The sequence below is a fragment of the Balaenoptera musculus genome, chromosome 2, assembly GCF_009873245.2.
Source record: "Balaenoptera musculus isolate JJ_BM4_2016_0621 chromosome 2, mBalMus1.pri.v3, whole genome shotgun sequence".
Classification (NCBI taxonomy): domain Eukaryota; kingdom Metazoa; phylum Chordata; class Mammalia; order Artiodactyla; family Balaenopteridae; genus Balaenoptera; species Balaenoptera musculus.
The window spans coordinates 37,765,175-37,790,075 of NC_045786.1; the positions used below are offsets into that span (position 1 = coordinate 37,765,175).

The 24,901-nt window shown below is 45.9% G+C and overlaps 1 non-coding gene and 1 pseudogene across 1 annotated transcript; both read right to left on the reverse strand.

Moving 5' to 3' along the window:
- Positions 1-4,906: 4,906 nt before the first annotated feature.
- Positions 4,907-4,980, reverse strand: TRNAV-UAC. The gene has a single exon. It is a non-coding gene; the product is annotated as a tRNA-Val (tRNA).
- An 8,744-nt stretch (positions 4,981-13,724) lies between these two features.
- The window catches only part of LOC118891347, a 30,079-nt pseudogene continuing 18,902 nt past the window's right edge, over positions 13,725-24,901 (reverse strand).

Below are 24,901 nucleotides of genomic sequence, written 5' to 3' on the forward strand. Positions count from 1 at the left end.
GAGTCCACTTTTTCATGTGATGTTAGATTTCATGAGATTCAGTTCTTTTTTTTTCCATAAAGTGAATCACTTTTCCCAATACCATATTCCTGTGGGTCTCAAACTTGAACATGTATAAAAATCACCAAAAAGCTTGTTAAAAGCACAGATTGCTTCCCACTCCTGGGCATATACTCAGACAAAGCTATAATTTGAAGAGACACATGCACCCTTATGTTCATAGCAGCACTATTTACAAGAGTCAAGACATGGAAATAACCTAAATGTCCATTGACGGATGGATAAAAAAGATGTGGAGATATATATATTATATATATATATATATATATTTTATATATATATATATATATATATATGAATATTACTCAGCCATAAAAAAGAATGAAATAATGCAATTTGAAGCAACATGGATGGACCTAGAGATTATCATACTAAGTGAAGTAAGTCAGAAAGAGAAAGACAAATACCATATGATGTCACTTATATATGGAATCTAAAATACGACACAAATGAACATATCTATGAAACAGAAGCAGACTCACAGACATAGAGAACAGACTTGTGGTTGCTAAGGGGGAAGGGGGGTGGGGGAGGGAAGGATTGGGAGTTTGGGATTAGCAGATGCAAACTATTATATATATGATGGATAAACAACAAGGTCCTACTGTACAGCACAGGGAACTATATTCAGTATCCTATGATAAACCATAATGGAAAAGAATATGAAAAAAGAATGTATATATGTGTATAACCGAGTCACTTTGCTGTACAGAAGAAATTAACACAACATTGTAAATCAACTATACTTCAATAAATTTTTTTTTTTTAAAGCACAGATTTCTGGGCCCCACCCAGCTGATTCAGGTGGGACCCCAAAATTTACATATCTAATAAGTTCCCAAGTGATGAGATGATGCCACTGCTGCAGGTGGAGAAAGCAAACTTTGAGAACAACTGCCATATTCTTAAAACCTTTACCTCACTGAGTTTTTTCTCTACCTCACTGGCATCTCCCATAATACCCTGCACTTCTTGGCTGTCCTCCATCCTGCACCCCTCCCCTACCTCTCCCAGGTCTCCTGGGACGTGAGGCTCCATCCACACATTTCATGATCATATCCCCATGCCTCTCCTGAACCACACTCTTCCATCCTCTGGTAAATGCCCTGAGGTTGCCCACCCACCTCCTGGCCACTCCCCTGTAGTCACTGGAGACTTTGGCACGTGGCTCCCCATCCTTCTCTTCACCTAAAGTCCTGTCATTGTCCTTAATGACTTCAGCATCCATGTGGAAGACATGTCCTAAATCTGGTTTCTCAGATCTCCAGTGCCCTCCCCCACTCACCTCAGCCACCACTCCCATTTACTGCCAGTAATTGGCTCCATTACCAAGGTCCTCAGTTCAGGCATCCCTCTCTCTGGCACAGTCTCTTTTCCTTCCAGCTTTCTAGTTTAACAGACTCCCTCTGACCCTTCTTGGACCTCACCAGCATCTCTACCTTCTCCTGATCCATCCCATTTCTCTTTCCCCTTTCTTCATTCCCTCCTTACCCAACTTAGAGTCCACGATTCACCATTGCAACAGCGTTATTGTCTCAATTCCCTAAACTCTATTGCTGCTATATTTTCACTGTCTGGCAAAAGCCATGGATGAGCTCTGTGATCCACCTTCTCAGTGCTTCTTCCTGAGCAGTGACTGGGGAGTGTTACTCAGGGCAGAAGGTTCCACTGCAAAGTCCAGGTCATCAGATGGACCCTCACCACCACCTGGCTGTCTTACTCATTTCTGTGGTCACCTCTCTGTACCATTCTCTGTAACAACTCTCTTCAACCTTCTCCCCAAGCTTCCAACACCCTCCCTTTACTTCACATACAGAATAGAAGTCATCGGATGGGGTCTCCCTTATCTTTTTCCTAATTGCATTGAGAGAGACCCAGGCTACTTTCAGGAAAAGGGTGGTAGTCTTGTGCTAGGTAGAGAGCATGCCAAAACCAGGTTACAACCAATGCAGTTATTTTAAATGTTTCAACACAACAAATTAGTGCTTTTTAACATACCCACACAAATACAATGGCTATAGGTACAAATACATTTGGTAATAACATCATACGTCTAAATCTGAGGACCTTCCATCATCGCCCTCCACCTCCTAGACTTCTTTCCAGCACAGTAGTGGTGTCACCCCCCCTCCCCGTGGTTGCACATTGGAGTCACTTGGGGAAGCTGGCTGCACCTGCGGATCATTTGAATCAGAGCCTCTATGGGAGGGCCCAGACGTCAGCATTTTCTAAGCTCCCCAGGTGATGCCAGCTTGCATTCGAAGCTGAGAAACCTACACTGTAGGAACTGCTCCTCCTCCGTCTATCCCCTCACTGTACTTCCTCTCCACTCCCTCCCTCTCCACTGGTTTACTCCTAAAATCTTTTAAAGGTGCCCAAGTCTCTCCCACTTAAAAAAAATATTACCCTTGAACAACATGGGGGTTGGGGGTGCCCACCCGAGCCGTCCAAAACCCTCCTTTACAGTTGGCCCTCCGTATCCATGGTTCTGCATCCGCAGATTCAACCAATGCAGACCGTGTAGTACATATGTATTGAAAAATATCTGCATAGAAGCGGAACCGCGCATTTCAAACCCTTGTTATTGTTCAAGGATCCACTGTACATACGCACACAAATAGCCTTTGACTCCCATCCTGCTGTCTGCTCCCTCCCACCCCAGGGCTCTTACCTGGAAGGTTCTCCTCCAGTTTTAAGCTGTACAGAGACTGGTGACTCCTAGTTCAACCCTTAGCACCACTTCTCAGACTTTCACATGCACTTCTGAGTGCTGCATGCAGATATTGTGCTCAATCTTCAAGCAGGAAAGCTTTATTTTATTTTTTACTTATTTTTTTAGTGGGAATTTATTTATTTATTTATTTTGTTGCTGTACCGCGTGGCATGTGGGATCTTAGTTCCCCGACCAGGGATCAAACCCAGGTCCCCTGCACTGCAAGTGTGGAGTCTTAACCACTGGACAGCCAGGGAAGTCCCAAGCAGAGAAGCTTTAGACCCCTGCTCAAGGTCTCCTTGGGAAAGCCTCCTCTGACCTTCCTAAACTCTATCCCCACCATCAGACACTCTCAGCTCGGCTTGTCTCCTTCCCAGCACTTAACCCTATTGCTATTTGACATTGTGCTTATGATTATTTTATCACAGCCTACTCCCCCAGAAAATAAGCCTTCCACGAAGGCATGGGACATTTCTGTCTGGGTTTGCTTGCCCTTGTGCTGCCATTGTGTTGCCTCACACAGTGCCTGGTACACAGCAGGTGCCCTATTTGTAAACAAATGTAAACCTTTGTAAGAAGTATGAAGGAATACATTGCTCAGTCAGTCAAGGAGCAGTTCCTGCTTCTGCCCTGAAGTCCCAGGCCCTCTTTGTTCTCCTTTTAGCCCCTCACCTCCCTCTAGGCTCTGGCCCCCAAGACCAGGAGCTGAGAAAGCGATGCAGGAGATGTCTGGGTTAAAAGTCTCTTCTCTGCCCCCAGGCATGACTTAACCCCCCCAGACAACCCAAAGGAAACAGGCCCAACAAATCTTTCTAGTTCCTCGCCGGCAACTGATCTTTTTTGTTGTTATTATTGTTAAGTGTTGTGTGGAAAGGGTTAAAGCATTTACAGAAAGCGAAGGACCTCTCTCCAGCCCTCCATGACGACTCTTGAGATGCTCTGCAAAAGGTCAGATGTTTCCAGAATCTCAACAGACAGCCTGTGTCTGTTTAAAGGGAAAGACAACAAGTTCTCGGCCCCCAGCCAGCCCTCATGGGCAATTCTCGCCTGGCTCTGTAGGCAGCCAGCCAGATGCCTGGCCAAAGAGTACATCCACCCCCGCCCCCCTCTAGATGGCCCTGGGCAGGCCAGAACTCTCCAACCCCCAGCCTGGAGTCCCTTCCCCTGGGGAAGGCTGGCATCTGACAAATAGGGAACGCATACCAACTGCTTGGGCCCGTGATGCACGAGGAATGGGGGGGAGGGGCAACTTCGTGTGGACATTAAATCTTTTCAGCTGGAAGGGACTGTATTCTGACCCTGTCATCTTAGAGATGAGGCTCAGAGAGGGGTGGCTGTAAGGTAGTGTAAGAATATCCTAACCCAGTATCGGGAAACCTCGGTTCAGAATCCAGTTCAGGTGCCCTGAGCTGTGGGATCTCGGGCACAATGTGGGTCCTTTCTATGTGTCTGTATCTATTTGTAAAAAGTTTGTACAAATACCTCCCACCCCAGGTAGCTTGCCCAAGGTCACACACAGCACAAACCAAGGTTTTCCGACTCCCAGCCAAGGGCCCAGTCCCCTCCAGAGGTGAGCAGAGTACCTTAAGCACTGATTGATAATGAAAAGTTGCTGAAGACACAGTTAAATAGGGACTTCCCTGGTGGCGCAGTGGTTAAGAATCCCCCTGCCAATGCAGGGGACACGGGCTTGAGCCCTGGTCCGGGAAGATCCCACATGTCATGGAGCAACTAAGCCCGTGCGCCACAACTACTGAGCCTGCGCGCTACAGCCCGTGCTCCGCAACAAGAGAAGCCACCGCAATGAGAAGCCCACGCAACGCAACAAAGAGTACCACCACACCCCACTCGCCACAACTAGCAAAAGCCCTCGCGCAGCAGCGAAGACCCAATGAAGCCCAAGATAAATTAATTAATTAATTTAAAAAAAAGAGACACAGTTAAATAACTTTGTCTTTTATTACTTAATCATGTTCTTTGCACAAACAAACAAAAATTCATATTCCCACCCCCTGGAGGAAATAACTGCTAATATTCTGGCATTTATCCTTTTGCAATGTCAAAGCATATATAAGGTATATATTTGTATACGTTTTTTTTTTTTTTTAGCCATGCAGTGCGGCCTGTGGGATCTTCCCCAACCAGGGATTGAACCTGGGCCCTTGGCAGTGTAAGTGCAGAGTCCCTAACCACTGGACCACCAGGGAATTCACTATATACTTTTTCAACAATGAGATCAGAGGAGATCTATCTATCTATCTACCTATCTATCTATCATCTATCTATCTACACTTTTATATACATATTGCTCTTTTCCATATAACTTTTCAGTGGACAATAGACATCCTTTCATGTCTAGATATAGCTGGATAAATGAAGCATTCTATAGTTTGTTTAATCCCCTATGTCTAGACATTTAGGTTTTCAATTTTTCATTATGAGCAATAAAAATCCATCTTTATTCACTTGTTCTGTTATTTTCTTAGGATAAATTCCTCACTGTGGACTGTTGGATTAAAGTGTCTGTGTATTTTTAAGGCTTCTGATACATGCTGCCAGATTATCCTCTAGAAAAGCTGTGATGATTGTTATTTCTTCAAACAACATATTTATATATGAAGGCTGGTCCTTCTTTAACTAGAAAGCTATTCTCTTCAACAGCACACTCAGCTTTGGGAAGACAAGGGTGGGAAGAAGCAGAGCCCAGATCGACTGAACAGGGCTGGTTGATGCAGGGCAGCTGTTTTGCACCTGATCCACTGCTGCATCTCACCAGGCAGCTACTGCTGGGGCCAATAAGATGCTCCTCTCTCCCAGCCCACAGCACAGCTGGGGCCATGGGATACACGAAAAACTGGTCCAGATATTGCCCTAGAAAACTCTGATAGGGACTTCCCTGGTGATCCAGTGGTTAAGACTCCTGTGCTCCCAGTGCAGGGGGCATGGATTTGATCCCTGGTCGGGGAACAAAGATTCTGCATGCCGCAGGACGTGGCCCCCCCAAAAAAACTCTGATAGATGGAAATGGGCTTTCTTTTCCCATATTTCTTTGTACACCCCACCTCCAGCCCTCTAAACAACCACCCTCAAGTACTCTTTATTTCCTAGTTAGACATCACTATTTTTGTAAGCTACTGTTTATTAAAGGTTTCATTTATACTACTACATTTCATGCCTGCATTGGCCCAGGAAGCAGGTACAGGTGAGAAAACTGAGTCTTCGGCAGATCAAGCATCTTGTCTAAGGGAACCCAGCAGGTGAATAACCTACTTGGGATTCAAAGCTAGGTCTGTATGACTAACAAACCTGTGTTTTATTTTTAAATTACTGTAGAACTACTATGTATATCAATGTAAACACGAAGGCTTGGAAGGATGCAGCTGGTTTGGGGTGGGTGGTAGACATTACCAGGGCTCACCAATATTTCCAGCTCCTTTCTTTTTCTGGATACATAGGAGGACTATACTTCCATACTGTCTGGAAGTTAGGTGTAGCCACGTGACTTGCTCTGGCCAATGAAATGTGAGGAAAAGTGACACGTGTCCCTTCTGGGGGAGGCATTCAAGAACCAGTGTGCAGTTCTCATGCATTCTTCCCTTGCAGTGGTGAGCCCTGAAGCCTCACGTTGGGATGGTGGCATCATAAGAGTTTAATGATGACTAAGGTGCTGACTACAAAGTGCTGAGCCTATGCAAGCCACGTTGGGAATTTAAGCATGGGCAAGAAAGAAATCTTGGTTGTTTTAAGCCAGAGATGTTTGTTACCACATCATAACCTAGCCTATCCTGACTGCTGCAAGTGGCAATGGGGAGTTTCATGTCTTAGTCTAAATTTTTCTGTAGTTTTTATCCTTTGAGAAGATATCCGTTTATAATTTTAAAAATAAGAGTCGTGGGACTTCCCTGGTGGTCCAGTGGCTAAGATTCCATGCTCCCAATGCAGGGGGCCCGGGTTCCATCCCTGGTCAGGGAACTAGATCCCACATGCCACAACTAAGAGTTTGCATGCCGCAACTAAAAGATCCTACATGCCACAACTAAAGATCTCGCATGAGCACTATTTACAATAGCCAGGTCATGGAAGCAACCTAAGTGTCCATCGACAGATGAATGGATAAAGAAGATGTGGCACATATATACAATGGAATATTACTCAGCCATAAAAAGAAACGAAACTGAGTTATTTGTAGTGAGGTGGATGGACCTAGAGTCTGTCACACAGAGTGAAGTAAGTCAGAAAGAGAAAAACAAATACCGTATGCTAACACATATATATGGAATCTAAAAAAAAAAAAGGTTCTGAAGAACTTAGGGCTAGGACAGGAATAAAGATGCAGATGTAGAGAATGGACTTGAGGACACGGGGAGGGGGAAGGGTAAGCTGTGACAAAGTGAGAGAGTGGCATGGACATATATGCACTACCAAATGTAAAATAGATAGCTAGTGGGAAGCAGCCACATAGCACAGGGAGATCAGCTCCATGCTTTGTGACCACCTAGAGGGGTGGGATAGGGAGGGTGGGAGGGAGACGCAAGAGGGAGGGGATATGCGGATATATGTATGCGTATAGCAGATTCATTTTGTTATACAACAGAAACTAGCACAACATTGTAAAGCAATACTCCAATAAAGATGTTAAAAAAAAAAAGATCTCGCACGCCGCAATTAAGACCAGCGCAGCCAAATAAATAAATATTAAAAAAAAAAAAAGTCATAATACACATTCACACAATTGGGAACATAATACACCCTGCTATGAAACTTCCCTCTTATTCTTAAAACTAACCATTTCCTACATCACTTTACCTAAGTCTACTTCATTCCTTTTTTTTTTTTTTGGCCGCACAGCGACACGCAGGATCTTAGTTCCCCAACCAGGGATCGAACCGGGGCCCCTTGCAGTGGAAGCACACAGTCTTAACCACTGGACCACCAGGGAAGTCCCTACTTCATTCTTTTTAACAGCTGCATAGTATTCTATTCTCTGAATATACCATAATGTTTTACAACTGACCACTATTGACAGACATATAGGTTGTTTTTGGTTATTCACAAAATACATGCTCTAAGCTACGGCTAGGCTGTTAAAACATTTCTGGGAAAGGAAGGACTACTATTTACTTTCCCTTTTTGGTTCATATCTTGTCGTTAGTTTACAGCCTGAGCTCAGCACTCAAGAGGGCTGTGGGCACCTCCTAGAGAGAGATGAATAAGCCAAGGGTGCCTGCACCCTTCTCAGGATGTACGGATGCAGAGTCTGGTGAGAGCCTGTGCGTGTGCATGTGTGAAGGCTGGGAGCTGGCCTGGGAGAGCAGGGAAGGGAAGCACGTACACATGCAACTTGGGCTGGACTGATCCTGACTCATAGGTTCAAGCAGATAAGTTAACGGCCTGGAAACTCCAGAGCTCTCTGACTGAGTTCTGACTCACTCAGACAATTATCCATAAACAAGTCCTCTCACTTCTCAGTTTTCTTCCGAGTACCACTACACAATCTTTGGGAAGGGCTGTGACATTAATCGTTTGGAGTCTGAGAAAGATGAGAGCTGTTCAAAGAGAGTGCCAAGAAGATTATAAGTGCTGGCCTCATTCATAGGAAGATGTCTAATTACTCCTTATTACATTCGTATTTTGAATGGCCCCCAAGTAGAGGGTCCGATAGTGGCTGACACAGGTTTTCCTGCATTCCATTCCCAGAGTGATTTGACCGAAAACATTGGTCACGTGCCTATCAAGAGCTCTTCCCATTCCTTTCTCTTCAATGGCTTTTCTCAATTCCTTTTTAAGATGAAAACAGCTTTATTATTATTATTTCTGATTATAAAGGAAACGCTTCCTCAGACAATACCAAAAAGCATAAAAAGAGTGTGGAAATCACCCAGCAGGCCATCCCCAGAGAGTCCACTATTGACATTTTGGTTTCTCTTCTTTTCTTTTTTTAATGTTTATTTATTTTTATTTATTTTTGACTGCATTGGGTGTTAGTTGCGGCACTCGGGATCTTTCATTGCGACGCACGGGCTTCTCTCTATTTGTGGCGCGCGGGCTTAGTTGTCCCATGGAATGTGGGATCTTAGTTCCCCGATCAGGGATTGAACCCGCGTCCCTTGCATTGGAAGGCAGATTCTTAACCACTGGACCACGAGGGAAGTCGCACTATTGACATTTTGAAGTACATCTTTCCAAACTGACTCTATGTACGCCTGCAAGGCCACATAGGCACATACAAATCAAGTTACCAATCAGTATAGCCCTCCTTTGGAGGAGCTGCCGTGTATTCCATCGTAAGGATGCAGCTGGAAGCCTCTCATCTCCTCCCTCTCTTGCTGCAAGATCTAGCAGAAGGCCATGGCAGGACTTTAATAAACTCTTAATGAGCTTAATAAAGGCATCTAAAGATGGCCTTAGGATTTGAACCATTTATGCCTTGAAGAACTCCATCTTCCGTGCAGCTGGAAGTGAATTCACATGCAGATGAGCACGGTGGGCAGGACACCCTGCTGGGAGTCAGGCCAGCTGGTTCTACAGCTGAGTTCTAGACCTGCCTTTGCCACTTTCCTGGTGGGCAAGTCCCTTTGTCTCTCTGAGCCTCATCTGCAGTTGAATATATGTGAAACTGGGTGTAACATACGACTATGCAGAGTACGAAGTACTATGTACTTACACACTAAGCACTAGGTACTAGGTACTATTTAGAGGCACTACTAAAGAGCAGGGAAGAAACTGGGGTTTCTCAGCCAAGAAAAAGGGCAAATTTTAGAGTTTCCCTGAATATGACTTAAGGGTAACACATATATCATAGAGTTCTAGAAAAACTTAGAATCAACTATACTTCAATAAAAAAATTTTTTTTAATAAAATAAAATGAGAAAAAAAAAGAAAAACCAAGCAGAAAAGAACCTCGGAGATCAGAGTACTACCCCCTCACGCAATAATTCTGAATATCTGCGCATCTGTAACATGACCTAATGGAAAAATGGGTTTGGAATGTGGGTTTTTCTCTTTTAAGGCATTCTCATGTCTGGCTTGGAGTCCTGGAAAGAGCTTCCTAAGTGTCTAGTCCTGGTTCAGCACCTATGATGCATATGACTTTAGGCAAGTTCCTTAAGCCTCTGGGAGCCTCGATTTTCTCATCTATAAAACGGGGCTTCTGATCTTGCCCTACCTGTCTTACAGGTAGGTGTGACATGAAGTTTAAATAAGGCACCGCGTGTGAAAGTGTTTTGGAAACCTAAAGTGACTTCACACCTGCAAAGCTGCCTCACTGTAGCTCCGGTCCACTGCCCAGAGCGGAGAGACGTGAAGGGAATGGCCACCAAGACCCTCGTTCAAAAGTGGGTCTTACAGGAACCTTCCTGGCGGTCTAGTGGTTAAGACTCTGTGCTTCCACTGCAGGGGGTTAGGGTTCGATCCCTGGTTGGGGAACTAAGATCCCGTATGCCGCGCAGCGTGGCCAAAAATTAAAAAAAAAAAAATTTTAAAAGTGGGTCTTACAGAAGGGGCCATCTTGAGAGAGCCCCTGAGATCCAGGGATTGCACTGGAGCTGCGGAGGCAGCAGAAGGAAAGGCAGGCAAGGCCCTTTCCTCATGGAGCTTAGATTCCCGCAGAGAGACAGACAATAGGAAGGGAGACAAATAAAAACAAGGTAGCTTCAGAGAGAGGTGAGTGCTCTGAGTGAAATGAAACAGGATGAGGCTGTTAAGGAGGGATGGGGCTAGATGAGGGGGTGACCAAAGAAGGCTTCCCGGAGGAGGTGGCACCTGAGAACTAGGACGTGAGTGACAAGGACAGCCACGAGAAGACCTGGAGCGCGAAGTGTTCCAGTGCAAAAGGACAGCTAGTGCAAGAGCCCCGAGGCAGGAATAAATTCCTGTTCAAGGAACTTCGAGAAGCTGGTGGTTTGGAGCTGTAGGGGGAGAGGGCAGGCAGGGCAGCGGGCCAGGGCTTGCAGTGGGTTTTCAGGAGAGGCTAGTGAGACATGATCTAGTTTGTGTTGAACTAAGATCAGCCTGCATAGGGTTGGAAGTTCCATCTCTTACATGCCATGTTGGGGGCCCCAAGAAATTTTTAGGGCTTTCAAGGGCTTTATCCAGGAACCAGCCAACCTCCTAAACCTACATACTAGGAAAACTGAGAGGCAGAGAGAAAGGCCACTTGCCTAGGGGGCCCCACTGCTCCCTTCCTGGGGCTGGCATTCAAGCCCAGGTCTCTGATCCTGGTCCCTGAGGCCCAGCCTCTCCCCCCAGGGCCACCCCACCAATGGAGGATGGGAGGGGGTTCACTGAGGCCGCAGAGCTGGAAGATGGGCCCAGTGCCCCAAGGCTTCCAGCTTCAGCCAGTGAGATCCCAGGGCTGGGCTCCAGAAAGGAAGGGCATAGCCCAGCTGGGCCTCGTCCTGCATCACTAGGCCCAGTGCTCAGCCCTCAGCTGGCAGTGGAGGGGGGCGGTGGTCAACTCCAGGAGCTCAGCCAGCCAAGAGCAACCTGATTGAGCAGGAAATGGGCCTGCAGCCAGACAAAGCATCAACCAGCACCTGGAGGCTTTGTTCCCTTTATTCCCGTTGCAGACTTTCTCAGGCACCTGCAGCTGGGCCTCAGGAGCACCAGGGCCAGGAAGGGGCTCCCGTGGGATCTGGTTCTTCTGCAACAGGGAGTGGCCTGACTTGTGACCGGGAGGGAGGTCTCATGATATAATAACAACAACAATAGGTCCACTTACTATGTGCAAGAGACATTTCATTTAACCCTCACAACAAACCCACGAGGCATGTACTATTATCATCTACATACTACAGATTATGAAATGGAGGCACATGGAGATAAAGTGACCTGTGCAAGGTCACACAGTATAAGGAAGTGAAAACAGTATGGGCTTTGGAATCAATGAATCCCAGCCCTATTTGCCTCTATGACCTTCGGCAAGGTATTTAAAAATTTCCAAGCTTGTCATCTTATTCTGATCTCAGAGGACTGCAGTGCCGATTAAATGATTTGAGATATGCAAAGCCTCTGGCGCATGGCTCTCCATCCAGACAAGTCTTTCTGTCCTCCTCCCCACTTCCCATAACTCTGTGACCTTGGCATGTTACCACCACTGAGCCTCAGTTTCCTCATCAAAGAAATAGGTACAATGACATTACGCAATAGGGCTGTTGAAATCCTGATGCTCTCCTGAGAGGCATGCCTCATCTTTTGAAAAGGCCCCATTCCTGAGACCTTTCAAGGAAGGTGCCATTTTACAAAATTGCCGTCTTTGCTTTCTATCAAAATAAACAAAGAAACACAAATAGAAAAACCAGTCTTAGAGCCATTCCCCATTTGAGACAAAAAGCCAGTATTACGCACACTGCTGGGCTTAGAAGGTTTTCTCAGAAGGAAAAACAGAAGTGACAGCTCAAGTCATAACATGGCTACCAGGATTCTCTCTAGTTCCACACCCTGGGACAGACGACACCACCCACAGCAGTGGCAACAAGACGGACAGTTGTAGGCTCATGCAAAGTACCAGGGAAGATCCACCAGGGATTTCAGCCAAACACAAGACAAAACACTAAACTCCTTTTCCTATAAATCAGCCAATATTTTTCAAGTTCTTGTTATGAGTAAATGCTTCTTACCCCCAATAACAGGGAATATACATGAAAACACAGGCAACACCACTGTTGTAGATACACATCAAGGTGGTGGTCCCAGCTCTTCCCAAGGACCATGCCTGTTTCTCTCAATCATCTTTTGGGGGATAAACTGCTCTTTCTCTGGTCCAACTCAGCCATTCATGTAAGGGCTGCCAATCAGTCTAGACCAGGCTGCCCCTGGTCACAGTGACTGGTCCAGGAGAAGGGTGTGATCCAGAAAAACAAGGCTATCAGAGCTTTTACCAGGATTTCAAAATTGGAGCTGGAGAGGAAAATCCTGTTCCTCTTGGATTGGTGAACTCGAAGGATATAAATCCGGACCAATGACAGCGATTTTCTGGATGCAGAAAGCCTGTTTGCAAAAAACAGGGGATGAAGACCTCAAAGAGAGAAGCCATGATGAGTAGCAGGGTGTCCTGACATGATAATCTCAGATTCCTGTCATCCCTAAGGCAGGCTCAACCCTTCCTGCCCATCTGCTGGTGGTGTGTTTCAATGAGCCAATACGTTCCTTCCCATACCTTGTGAGTTAAGAGCCCTGCCTAACTCAGCCACCAAGCATTGTGTGGTAATAAACACAGCAGTTCAGTAGGAGAGATATCACAGGCAGGACTTGATGACTTGCCAAGTGAAAGTTTTAGGCAATCTGGGCTGTGAAGGCAGAGACAAACAAGATTACCTGATTCATTCAAATCAACAAACATTTACTGAGCCCTTACTTATGCCAGGGACAGTATTAGGCATTCAGGATATAACAGTGAATGGACAGACTAAGTACTTTTCCTCACTTTGGAGTAATCAGAAAGGACTTCCTGGAGCTGGGGAGGTTGGAGGAAGTCACTGAGGGATGGTAAAATCTGGCCAGGCAGAGAGTGAGGGGGAGAAAAGCATGAATAAAGATATGGAGGCATAAGACTCTTGTCCGTGAAGGCACATTGTCTTGTATCTCCATGGTGCCTGGCTACAGCGGGCACTCAGTACGTTTTGTTTTTTGTTTTTGTTTTTTTGTTTGTTTTAATAAATTTATTTATTTTTGGCTGCGTTGGGTCTTTGTTGCTGCGCGTGGGGTTTCTCTAGGTGCGAACGGGGGCTACTCTTCATTGCAGTGCACGGGCTTCTCAATGCGGTAGCTTCTCTTGTTGTGGAGCACGGGCTCTAGGCGTGCAGGCTTCAGTAGTTGTGGCACGCGGGCTCAGTAGTTGTGGCTCACGGGCTATACAGCACAGGCTCAGTAGCTGTGGCACACGGGCTTAGTTGCTCAGCGGCACGTGGGATCTTCCCAGACCAGGGCTCGAATCCACGTCCCCTGCGTTGGCAGGCAGATTCTTAACCACTGAGCCACCAGGGAAGTCCTGTTTTTTTTTAAAAAATAGGAATAAATGAGGTAATACATGTAAAGATCCTACCTTTTTTAAAAAAAATTATTTTATTTATTTTCTTTATGTTCTTTATGTTTTTGGCTGTGTCAGATCTTAGTTGTGGCACACAGGGTCTTCATTGAGGCATGCAGGATCTTTTCGGGCTTCTCTCTAGTTGTGGCGTGTGGGCTTTCTCTCTCTAGTTGTGGCGCATGGGCTCCAGAGCGCGTGGGCTCTGTAGTTGTGTCGTGCAGGCTTAGTTGCCCCATGGCATGTGGGCTCTTAGTTCCCTGACCAGGGATTGAACCCGCGTCCCCTGCATTGGAAGGCAGATTTTTTTACCACTGGACCACGAGGGAAGTCCCTGTTTTTGTTTCTAATATTTATTTATTTATTTGGCTGCGCCAGGTCTTAGCTGCAGCACGTGGGATCTTTTTTTTTTTTTTGAGTTGCGGCATGCGGGATCTAGCTCCCTGACCAGGGATGGAACCCGGGTCCCCTGCACTGGGAGCACGGAGTCTTAACTGCTGGACCACCAGGGAAGTTCCTCAATACATGTTTATTGCATGGTATGCATAAGTGAATGAATACGTGAGTGAAGTAAAGTGCAAGTCATTTGGGGGAAGAGCAGGTCATTCAGCTCGGCAGGAGAAGAGCTACTTTTAGAGAAGGCAATGTTGAGGAAGGCAGATTGAAGCCAGACCACAGAGGACCTTGCTGAAAAGTGTGGACTTGGCCTGGGCCACACCACACAGTCCCAATTCTGGCAGGGCTCGGAGGAGCTGGCCGGGCAGGACAGTGGATCTCACAGGCCCCGTGTGGCCCCCACCTCTGTTGTGGTTGCCACACCCATGCTCTCTCAGACTCGCCAGCCAGGCTCTGCCCAACACCCTAACCAGCACCCCAGCTACCCAAGGTCATGCCCCAGACACCACCGCCCTTCTGGCTCCTGGGTGAAGCTGCCAGCACATCACTCCTGCCCAGTCTGTAATTTAAACATGACCTCCTCCCAGCCTGACTGCTCGTCGCCTTCTGCACCCCAGACGTACCCGTTGCAGGAGCTGCCCAAAGAGGAGAAAAGGTCTGGTGTCCATTGAGCCCCTGACCTGGGCTACAGGGAGGGGCTTGAAGTCCCAGCTAGGCTGAGCCTGGGCACAGCTGGGGTCACCAGAGTCGGCTCCTGAGCTCAGAACTAGGGACACCATGCCCCCTCGTGGCCAGGAGACAGCCAGCACCTTGGTCTTCCCGGACTACGACATATTTACACCTTTACTTTACTTTAGGGAAGTTTTAAAAAAGGAAATACATTTCTGAAAAGCTGAGAACACAAATCACATAAGTTAGGTTGATATCTCAAGGAAACTCATAGTAAGACTTCTAGAAAAAGCTATTTCAGATTTTCCAACGCCAAAGCAAATTTTTCTGACTCTAATTTCTTTTATGTTTATCTGCTAAAGCAGGAGGATGGGATGTCTGAAAATTGTTGTTTTCGGTATTTTCCAGTTCTATGAAGAGTCTTCCCAGGTTAATATGTTCCGTGAGGTTATGGAACATGCCTTCCACTTCTTTTGTGATTCTCACAGCCCTGTCAGGGCAAGTGGATACCTCGTCCATAAAATAAACTGTGAGAGTAAAGAGCTCCTCTCTACACATTTCTCAGCTTTGAAAACTCAGCTTTTCACCTGCATAGTGTTTGTCTGCAATGGGGGCACACCTCTGAGCACTGGTGATATTAACTTATTTACAAGCATTTTTGTCTACAATACGTAATGCCCTGTATTAGGTGCTCATTGTTATTGCTGGTGGTAGTGTTTGTGGAGGAGGACGATGGAGATTGAGAAAAAAAACTACAAGACAGATCCTGATCTCAGGGGCTGTGTCCACCTTAGACAGGATATACACACATGACACAACTTGCAAACAATCACAAATTAACAGCAGGGTATAAACTAAACATACATGTGCTGAGAGCAGTAATCAGAGTGGGTGGAAGGCTGATGGCAGGACACTTGCTGGAAATATGGTCTGAGAGGAGTCTTGAAGAATGCCAGGCCCGAAGACTGAGGCCTTCTGGGGCTGGATAGTTGTCAAGAAGGAGGCCAGCATCTACACAACTTTGGAGATACAACCATTATGCCTCCAAGGCATGGTGGCCTACCTGGCACCTCCTCTCACTGTTCCACCCTTGCCAAAGACCCCACACTCCTTCCCACCCTCCTGCTCCTATCATTGGGTTGCCACATGGTCAAACATGAACCACTACCAGGGATACCTGGCCCACATGTACACCTCTTACTGCCTCTAGCCGACCCAAGGCTATACCTGGGGGCATCAGAGTACCCCTTGCCAGTACAACCTCGGTGAGGTTCTACTGATTATGCCTTTGTCCTGCCTCTGTCTTAGAAGAGAGCCAACCAAGTTTTTTGGATCCCCAGAGTCATGAAGTCTCCCAATCCCAGAAGCCAGGTATTCTCACTCTCATGGCAGCGAACACTTGGGCAGGACTGATGCAGGCCTATACATGGATGGGGCTGTAGTACACTACAGGTGGTAGCCATGCACTCTGACTGTGAATAGCCTGGAAGTTTGCTCCAGTCATTGGGTTCAGTATAGAGGTCAGGGGTTATGAAATGCAATACATGAAGTGGTGTAGCTTGAGGGCAGAAGTCAACTGTTTTAACCACATCTCAGACCAGGAAGGTCATTAGTGAGGAATGTTGGGTGCGAGGATTGAGAGATTCCACTGGGTCTGTCCATTCTTCACTAGTAATTTTTCAAAAGACAAAGAGAATGCTAATTGATTCATTTTAGTAGGGTATAGAATTGCCACACAGTTTGGAAATCTTCAGGAACTAGAAAGTTGCTCAGTGAATAAGAAATTCAAATAAAGACAATCAGATGAACCAAATAGCTGAAGACATCAGGTCAAGAAAGCCCAAGGCAGTCATCTTATCACCCCAAGTTCCAACTTTTTAGGATCACCTCTACATTGGATTCCACCAGGCCTTTTAACCACTCAGGATGCAGCCCCTTCTCATGACTATAAGGATTGTATATTACCCTAGGCAGTTGCTCACCCACTGCTTTTGGAACAGCTTGTGGCCCTTTCTCTGGGAGGGATTTTGCTGTCATTGATGACCTCAGCATTTGGACCTGTACCTGTTTGGATTTGGCTAGTCCCTGAATGACCCAATTAGACTCTGTGATCTGGCTTCTGGACAGAATAACTTTGCTCCTGGGCTCAGGGTGGGGGGCAGGGCATCATTTGGGGTATTTTTGGCTATAGGTAACAGAAACCCTACTCAAGCTGGTTTAATCAGTGAGGACATTTATTGTGTCATTTAATAGGAAGTCCCACGAGAGGGTGGTTTCCAGGTAAGCTGATACAGCATCTCAGTGAGGACATAAAGACCTCAGTTCACGTGTTCCTTTGTTCACTCCTTCCCTGACATAGGAGACTGTGCCATTTTGCCCTTCATGCATGAGAGTCCCTGCTTCCTCACAGCCCTACCAACAGAATGTATTGTCAAACATTTGGATTTTTGCCAATCTGATAGGTGAAAAGTGGTGTAACAGTGTTATTTCAATTTTAATCGCTCTTACTATGAGTGAAATTGAGCATTTTTTCCTATGCTTAAGGGCTACTTACTTGTTTTTCCTTTTCTGTGAACTTTGTCTTCACCTACTTTGCTCACTTTCCATTTGGGTTGTTGACCTTGGACGCAGAGGTTTTTCCATCTCTCCGCTCTGGCCTTTTTAGTGCTTGCTTCCTGCTCAGGCTGGAACCAAGATGGCAGCAGCAGTTCTAGACATTGAGATGTTCAGAAATTAGGTTTGTCACTTTCTTTTTTTTTTTTTTTAGCTACTTTATTTATTTATTTAATTATTTTTGGCTGTGTTGGGTCTTCGGTTCGTGCGAGGGCTTTCTCTAGTTAACGGCAAGTGGGGGCCACTCTTCATCGCGGTGCGGGGACCGCTCTTCATCGCGGTGCGCGGGCCTTTCACTATCGCGGCCCCTCCCGTTGCGGGGCACAGGCTCCAGACGCGCAGGCTCAGTAGTTGTGGCTCACGGGCCCAGCTGCTCCGTGGCATGTGGGATCTTCCCAGACCAGGGCTCGAACCCGTGTCCCCTGCATTAGCAGGCAGATTCTCAACCACTGCGCCACCAGGGAAGCCCAGGTTTGTCACTTTCTGTTTGTGGCTAACCCAGTTCCATTTCCCAACCCCCTTCTCCCTTTCCTGTTTCTTCTTTGTTTTTGTTTGTTTTTTTGGCCTCGCCTCGCAGCTTGCGGGATCTTAGTTCCCTGACCAGGGACCGAACCCGGGCCCCCTGCAGTGGAAGCACCGAGTCCTAACCACTGCACCGCCAGGGAATTCCCATCCTGTTTCTTCTTTGGACAAGAAGAGCTAAAAACTGACTTTCCCAGTTCGCTTTGCAGCGAGGAGCAGCCATGGGACACAGTCCTGCCCAATGAGACGGAAGTGGGAGAGTACGAGGGAATTTCTGGCACAGGTGTCACTGGATAGCCCCTTTCTTCCTGCCTTAACATGGACAGAATGGCTGGAGTGGCAGCCTTCTTGATACCATAAATGAAAGACAAAGACAGTCACAGAGATGTTGATCCTAATATTATTGGAGCCACCAAACCGACACCAGGAACCACCTACCTCCTGACTTTGTACACAGCTCATTAAATATCTTCACTCTTAAACTATTATTTGTCAGGGTGTGGGCGGAGGGGGGGTGTGTTCTCTTACTCGCTGATGAACACATTCCTAACCGGTACACTGTGGCTTTGTCCTAGGAGGGAGAAAACTTCCCAGAAGTCACCCTTCCCCTTTCCCTGGACTTCCCCTCAGGACATTGGTCAGATTGGGTCACATGTCCTTTCCTGAACCAATCACCTCAAGGGGCATAGGATTCCCCTTAGGCCAATGGGGTCACTCCTGGGGTGGGGGCAACGTTCGCTGAGGCATATGGATACAGGAAAGAGAGGTGGAAACCAGAGGCAGGAGGATGGTGGCATTTTTAGAAAGGAAGGGGTGAGAAATGGCCGCTGGGTGGACAGGCAGTGGCGTCTCCTGAAGTGAGTGAAAGAGTGGCCTCAGCTCGGGGCTGTGCCCCGGGGGAGTGACTTGTGTCTCACCTGCATGGACCTGCTGCCCAGTCACACTGCTCTAGGGCATTGCCAGGCTCTACCTGGGTGCAGAGGTTTGCGACCTGTCTCACCTGTTGGGCAGCAAAGTCCTGTAAACCACGAATGCACAGTTACATGAGCTACATATACCTCTCTCAATGAGGTCAAAGAAGTGGTTGTATTTCCTTAAAACAAAAACAAATTTTCCTTAATAAACGAATAGATTATACCAGTTTATAAACTCCATGAGGGCAGGGGTGTATATTTCTTGGTTTTCTGCTGTACCCCAGTCCCTAGCAATTGATTAAAAATGTTGAACAGGACAGAGGCTTTTTTTTTGGCTGCACCTCGCAGCATGCACCCCCTGCAGTGGAAGCTCGGAGTCTTAACTCAATGTTTGAAGTCTCCACTTTCTTTCCTTTTAAAATCGGGAATGGCCTTTTGACCCTCTCCAACCTTCCAGCTCATTTTCTGTTGTAATATCTCAAAAACCACAGGCAGTGACTCAGAGTCCCATTTCCCAGTGGCGGGGATATAATTACTCCAGGCCAAAGAACATTATTTCGAGGAGCCAGGAGCTCATTTACAAACTCTCTAACCCACCTTGGGCTAGCTAAGAGCTAGTTCCTCCCCGACGGTACTTACTCACACACACACTTCTCCTCCAGGTCTGAAAGGCAAAGGCCCCATCGCCTGATGGGTTCCCACCTTCCAGCATTCCGCCCCCAGCATCTAGCAGCAGGCCTGCTCTTTCTTTCATCTCCTCGCTCTGAAGAGAACTAAAAGCTCCTTTTCATTGTTCTCCCTGGCAGTATTCTATTACATTTCCTCCATTATAAAAAGTAATATAAACTCATTTAAGAAAATGTAGAAAATCCAGCTAAGTAGGAAGGAGTAAGGAAAAATAACGTACTGCTCCCTTTACCTAAGGTCAAGCACAGTCAACATTTCAGTGCCAGAAACTAACACAACATTGTAAATCAACTATACTCCAATAAAAATTTGAAAAAAATCCCAGTCACACCCTTAAAAACAAAACATTTCAGTGCCTTACGGAAGCTATTCCGACAGGTCTCCCTTATCCTTATATGCCTTCTTTTTACAATTTCCTTTTAAATCTAAGCTCTAATGATGAAGTTTGTATACCCTCCTACAGTACAATTCTAGAATCATTGTGAATGTGCACAAAGATTTAATCCACAGCATCCCCCAGCACAAGGGATGTTTTCTCCAGAAACAGCTGACCATGTAGAACATGGCATGACCAGGTAGGGATGCTCGGATAAGGCCATTCCTGGCAGCAGCTTGTACAAGCCCAGAAAAGGTGTGAGATGTGCCCCTCATTATTACAGTCATGCTCTTTGGGGAGGAGGGGGTAGAAGTGGAGACAAAGGGGTAGGCTTTCACTTTCACTTTATATACTTCACAAAAAACTACGAAAAAGAATGATTTTTGCAGAGATTATTACCTTAGTGTCTTCATCTCTGGAAATGTTCTATGGTGAACATATGTTGCTTTGGTAATCACAGAAATATAACACATGAGTTATGGGCTGAATCGTGTCCCTCAAATCTGTATGTTGAAGTCCTAACCCCCTGTACCTCAGAATGTGTCTGTATTTGGAGACAGGGCTTTTAAAGAGGTAATTAAGTGAAAATGAGGTAATTAGGGTGAGCCCTAATCCAATATGACTGGTGTCCTTACAAGAAGAGGAGATTAGGACACAGATGCTCATAGAGGGAAGCCCAGGGAGGAAACGGCCATCTGCAAACCTAGAAGCCTCAGGAGGAGCCAACCCTGCCAACACCTTGATCTTGGACTTCCAGCCTCCAGAACCGTAAGAAAATAAATTTCTGTTGTTTAAGCCACCCAATCTTTGGTACTTTGTTATGGCAACACTAGCAAACGAATATACTGTGTAATTATAAAGAGAGAGAAGGCAATAAAACAAGCTCTTGGCTTTTCAGATTTTCACACTGAAGGTTATCGCTGGTCATGAGAAACGCACAGCTTCAGGAATTACTTTTTTTTTTTTGGCTGTGCTGCACAGCATGTGGGATCGTATTTCCTCGACTAAGGATCAAACCCGTGCCCCCTGCAGTAGAAGCGCAGTCTTAACCACTGGACTTCCAGGAAAGTCCCTCCTTTGAACTTTTCAAAGCGGATTTAACCTTCAGTGTGGGACGCAGGTAGCCACACCCTTTCCTTCCCTGGAATGCACTGCAGTGTGAGATGATGTCTCCCAAGTTTTCGCTCCACGTAGGTTCAGATCCCACTGGGACCACCTACAGGGCAAGACCATTTAGGCTCTCTTATCCTCAGTTCCCACTCTGTAAAGCAGAGAGAATAAGAGCAGGCAGCCTTTTTCTTTAAGTCCTAAGGGAGATGAGACACGTAATGGTGACAGCACAGCACAGCGGTTAGGAGACCAGATCCCTAGCCCACACTTGCTGAACTTGGTGGTTCAGGTCCTGGCTCAGCCACCTTCCTCCTGGGTGGCCTTGGGCAAAGTGCTTCTGCCCTCTGTAAAGTGAGGATTACAAAAGCATGATGATGGGGACTAAGTGCATTAATGTATCTAAAGTACATATATTGAGAATTAATATATCTAAACTACTCTGTCTAGTAGAGTAGCCATCAGCCACCTGCACCCGTTGAGCACTTGAAATGTGGCTCCTTCAAACTGCGATGTGCTGTAAGTGTAAATTCACGTCGGATTTTGAAGACTTAATAAGAAAAGAGATTGTGAAACATCTCACTGATAATATTTTGCATCTTTTAGATTAAATAGAATATATTTTACAGTTAATTTCACTTTAAAAAAAACTTTTTAAAATACAGAGCAGTTACTAATTTTCCCCCTGGGTATCGCCCATGTGTACATTAGGTATATATATTACTAACTTCTGTTTATATTTCTTATTTATTTATTTATTTATTTATTTATTTTTGGTTGCATCAGGTCTTAGTTGCAGCAGGCAGGCTCCTTAGTTGCGGCTCGCTGGCTCCTTAGTTGCGGCATGTGAACTCTTAGTTGCAGCGTGCATGTGGGATCTAGTTCCCTGACCAGGGATCGAACCCGGGCCCCCCTGCATTGGGAGCGTGGAGTCTTATCCAGCGCCACCAGGGAAGTCCCCTGTTTGTACTTCTTAAACAGTAAGTAAAATAAAATGCAGCTACTAGAATATTTTAAATTATATATGTGGCTGGCACTGTATGTTTATTAGACAGCTGGCTTAGAACAGGGCCTGCCTGGCATGTAGCAGGAGTAACTGAAGCTACTATCAGTGTTTAGCGCCTGGCACTTGGTAAGCACTTATCAAGTGGTGGTTTTTGTTCTGAAGACTTCTCAGGGGCCCTCTCCTGCCTCTGCTTTGGAGATCTATGCCTGGAAATGCATTGTCTGTTTCCCTGCAGGATTTTGTCATATTCACCCATTGGGAGAGCTCCCGGTCTTTCCTTTAATCTTCACCACCCCCATGACCTCTCCAGGGATGTCTACACACATGGGCGCACACACACACACACACGCAGGTGTAGACTTTCTCAATGTCCAGTCCTCCATCACCTCCTGTCACCCCTGCAACTGTGGTCCCCAAGCACCTCTGCATACTGCACTGAGTTCACCTGGCCTGGGTTTGGGGATCCCTCTTTGCCATCATCGTTCTCTGCTTTCTCCTCAGGCCCTGCACTTCTGAGGCTTGATCTGTGATGCTCAGACAGATGGAAAGTTGCCAGCAGGGGCTGTTAGCATGCTGCCAAGAGGCTGCCCAGAGCAGCTTTTACTCTGACAAATTCACTCCTGGGGCCCCCAGGTCTACCCACGTCCTGGCAGCTGGTGGAGAGAAGATGGAGTCTCAGCTGTGGACTTGGACGACTCAGTTTCTCAGGAGGCCACTGTATACACCAGATGCCACGTTTTCAATGCATTTAGCAGGGTGAGAACAGTTTTTGTTTTGGAAAGTATATGGATCAGCCACTTTGGTTGAGGAAAGGGAGGTACCAGGGCATGGTTAAACACATGAGGAACTAAACAGCTTTACAGGGGTCGTTAACAAGAACTTGGAGAAAGAGACCCCCAAAAGAGAGGAGAAGACGGGGAGAAGGTCAGAAAAGTGAAAAGGGGCCAGAACAAAATAGCAGGAGCCTCAACCTGGCAGGTATGTGTCTAGTGAGAAATTCCCAGTGGCAGGGACAGAGTGGCAGTGGGAAGGGACTTTTTTAAAAAATTGTGGTAAAATACACATAACATAAAATTTACCATCTTAACCATTTCTAGGTGTACATCCTCCTTGTTTTGTAACCATCACCACCATCCATCTCCAGAATTCTTTTCATTCGAAAACTCTTTTCAACCGAAACTCTGTACCCATTAAACAATAACTTTCCATTTCCCCAGCCCCCCGCAACTACCATTCTATTTCCTGTCTATGAATTTGACTACTCTAGGTACTCCATATAAGTGGAAACATACTGTATTATGTTTGGCTTATTTCACTTAGCATAATGTCCTCAAGGTTAATCCATGTTGTAGCATGTGTCAGAATTTTCTTTCTTTTTAAGGCTGAATAACATTCCATTGTATGTATAACCACATTTTGTTTATCCACTCACCCATTAGTAGACACCTGGGTTGCTTCCATCTTTTGGCTGTTGTGATTAATGCTGCCATGAACATGGGTATATAAATATCTCTTTCAAACCCTGCTTTCAATTCTTTTAGGTATCCATCTAGAAGCAGAATTGCTGGGTCATATGGTAATTCTATTTTTAATTTTTGAGGAACTGCCATGCTATTTTCTACAGTGCCTGTACCATTTTACATTCTCACCAACAGGGCATAAAAGTTCCAATTTCTGAAAAGACAACCTATAGAATGGGAGAAAATATTTGCAAATGATATGACTGATAAGGGTTAATATCAAAAATATATAAACAGCTCATACAACTCAACATAAAAAGAAAAAACAACCCGATTGAAAAATGGGTGGAAGATCTGAATAGACATTTTTCCAAAGAAGACATACAGATGGCCAACAGGCACATGAAAAGATGTTCAGCATCGTTACTCATCAGAGAAATGCAAATTAAAACCACAATGAGATATCAGCTCACACCTGTTAGAATGGCTATCTCCATATCAGTATGTGGAGAAAAGAGAATCCTCATATGCTGTTGGTGGGAATGTAAATTGGTATAGTCACTGTGGAAAACAGTATGAAGGTTTCTCGAAAAACTAAAAACAGAACTACCGTATGACCCAGCAATTCCATTCCTAAGTATATATTCTGAAAAATGAAAACCCTAATTTGAAAAAGTACATGCACCCCAATGTTCATGGCAGCACTATTTACAATTGCCAAGATATGGAAGCAACCCAGGTGTCCATCAACAGGTGAATGGATAAAGAAGATGTGGTATATATATACGATGGAATATTACTCAGCCATAAAGAAGAATGAGAATTTGCCATTTGCAACAACATGGGTGGACCTATAGGGTATTACGCTAAGTGAAATAAGTCAGACAGAGAAAGACAAATACTATATGATATCATTTATATGTGTAATCTAAAAAATAAAACTAGTGAATATAACAAAAAGAAACAGACTCACAGATATAGAGAATAATCTAGTGCTTACCAATGGGAAGTGGGGGGCAAGATATTTTTTTTTGGCTGCGTTGGGTCTCTGTTGCTGCGTGCGGGCTTTCTCTAATGACGGCGAGCGGGGGCTACTCTTCGTTGAGGTGCGTGGGCTTCTCATTGTGGTGGCTTCTCTTGTTGCGGAGCACGGGCTCTAGGCGCGTGGGCTTCAGTAGTTGTGACTCACGGGCTCTAGAGCGCAGGCTCAGTAGCTGTGGTGCACGGGCTTAGTTGCTCCGTGGCATGTAGGATCTTCCCGGACCAGGGCTCAAACCCGTGTCCCCTGCATTGGCCGGCGGGTTCTTAACCACTGTGCCACCAGGGAAGTCCCAAAGATAGCTTTTTCTGCCTTA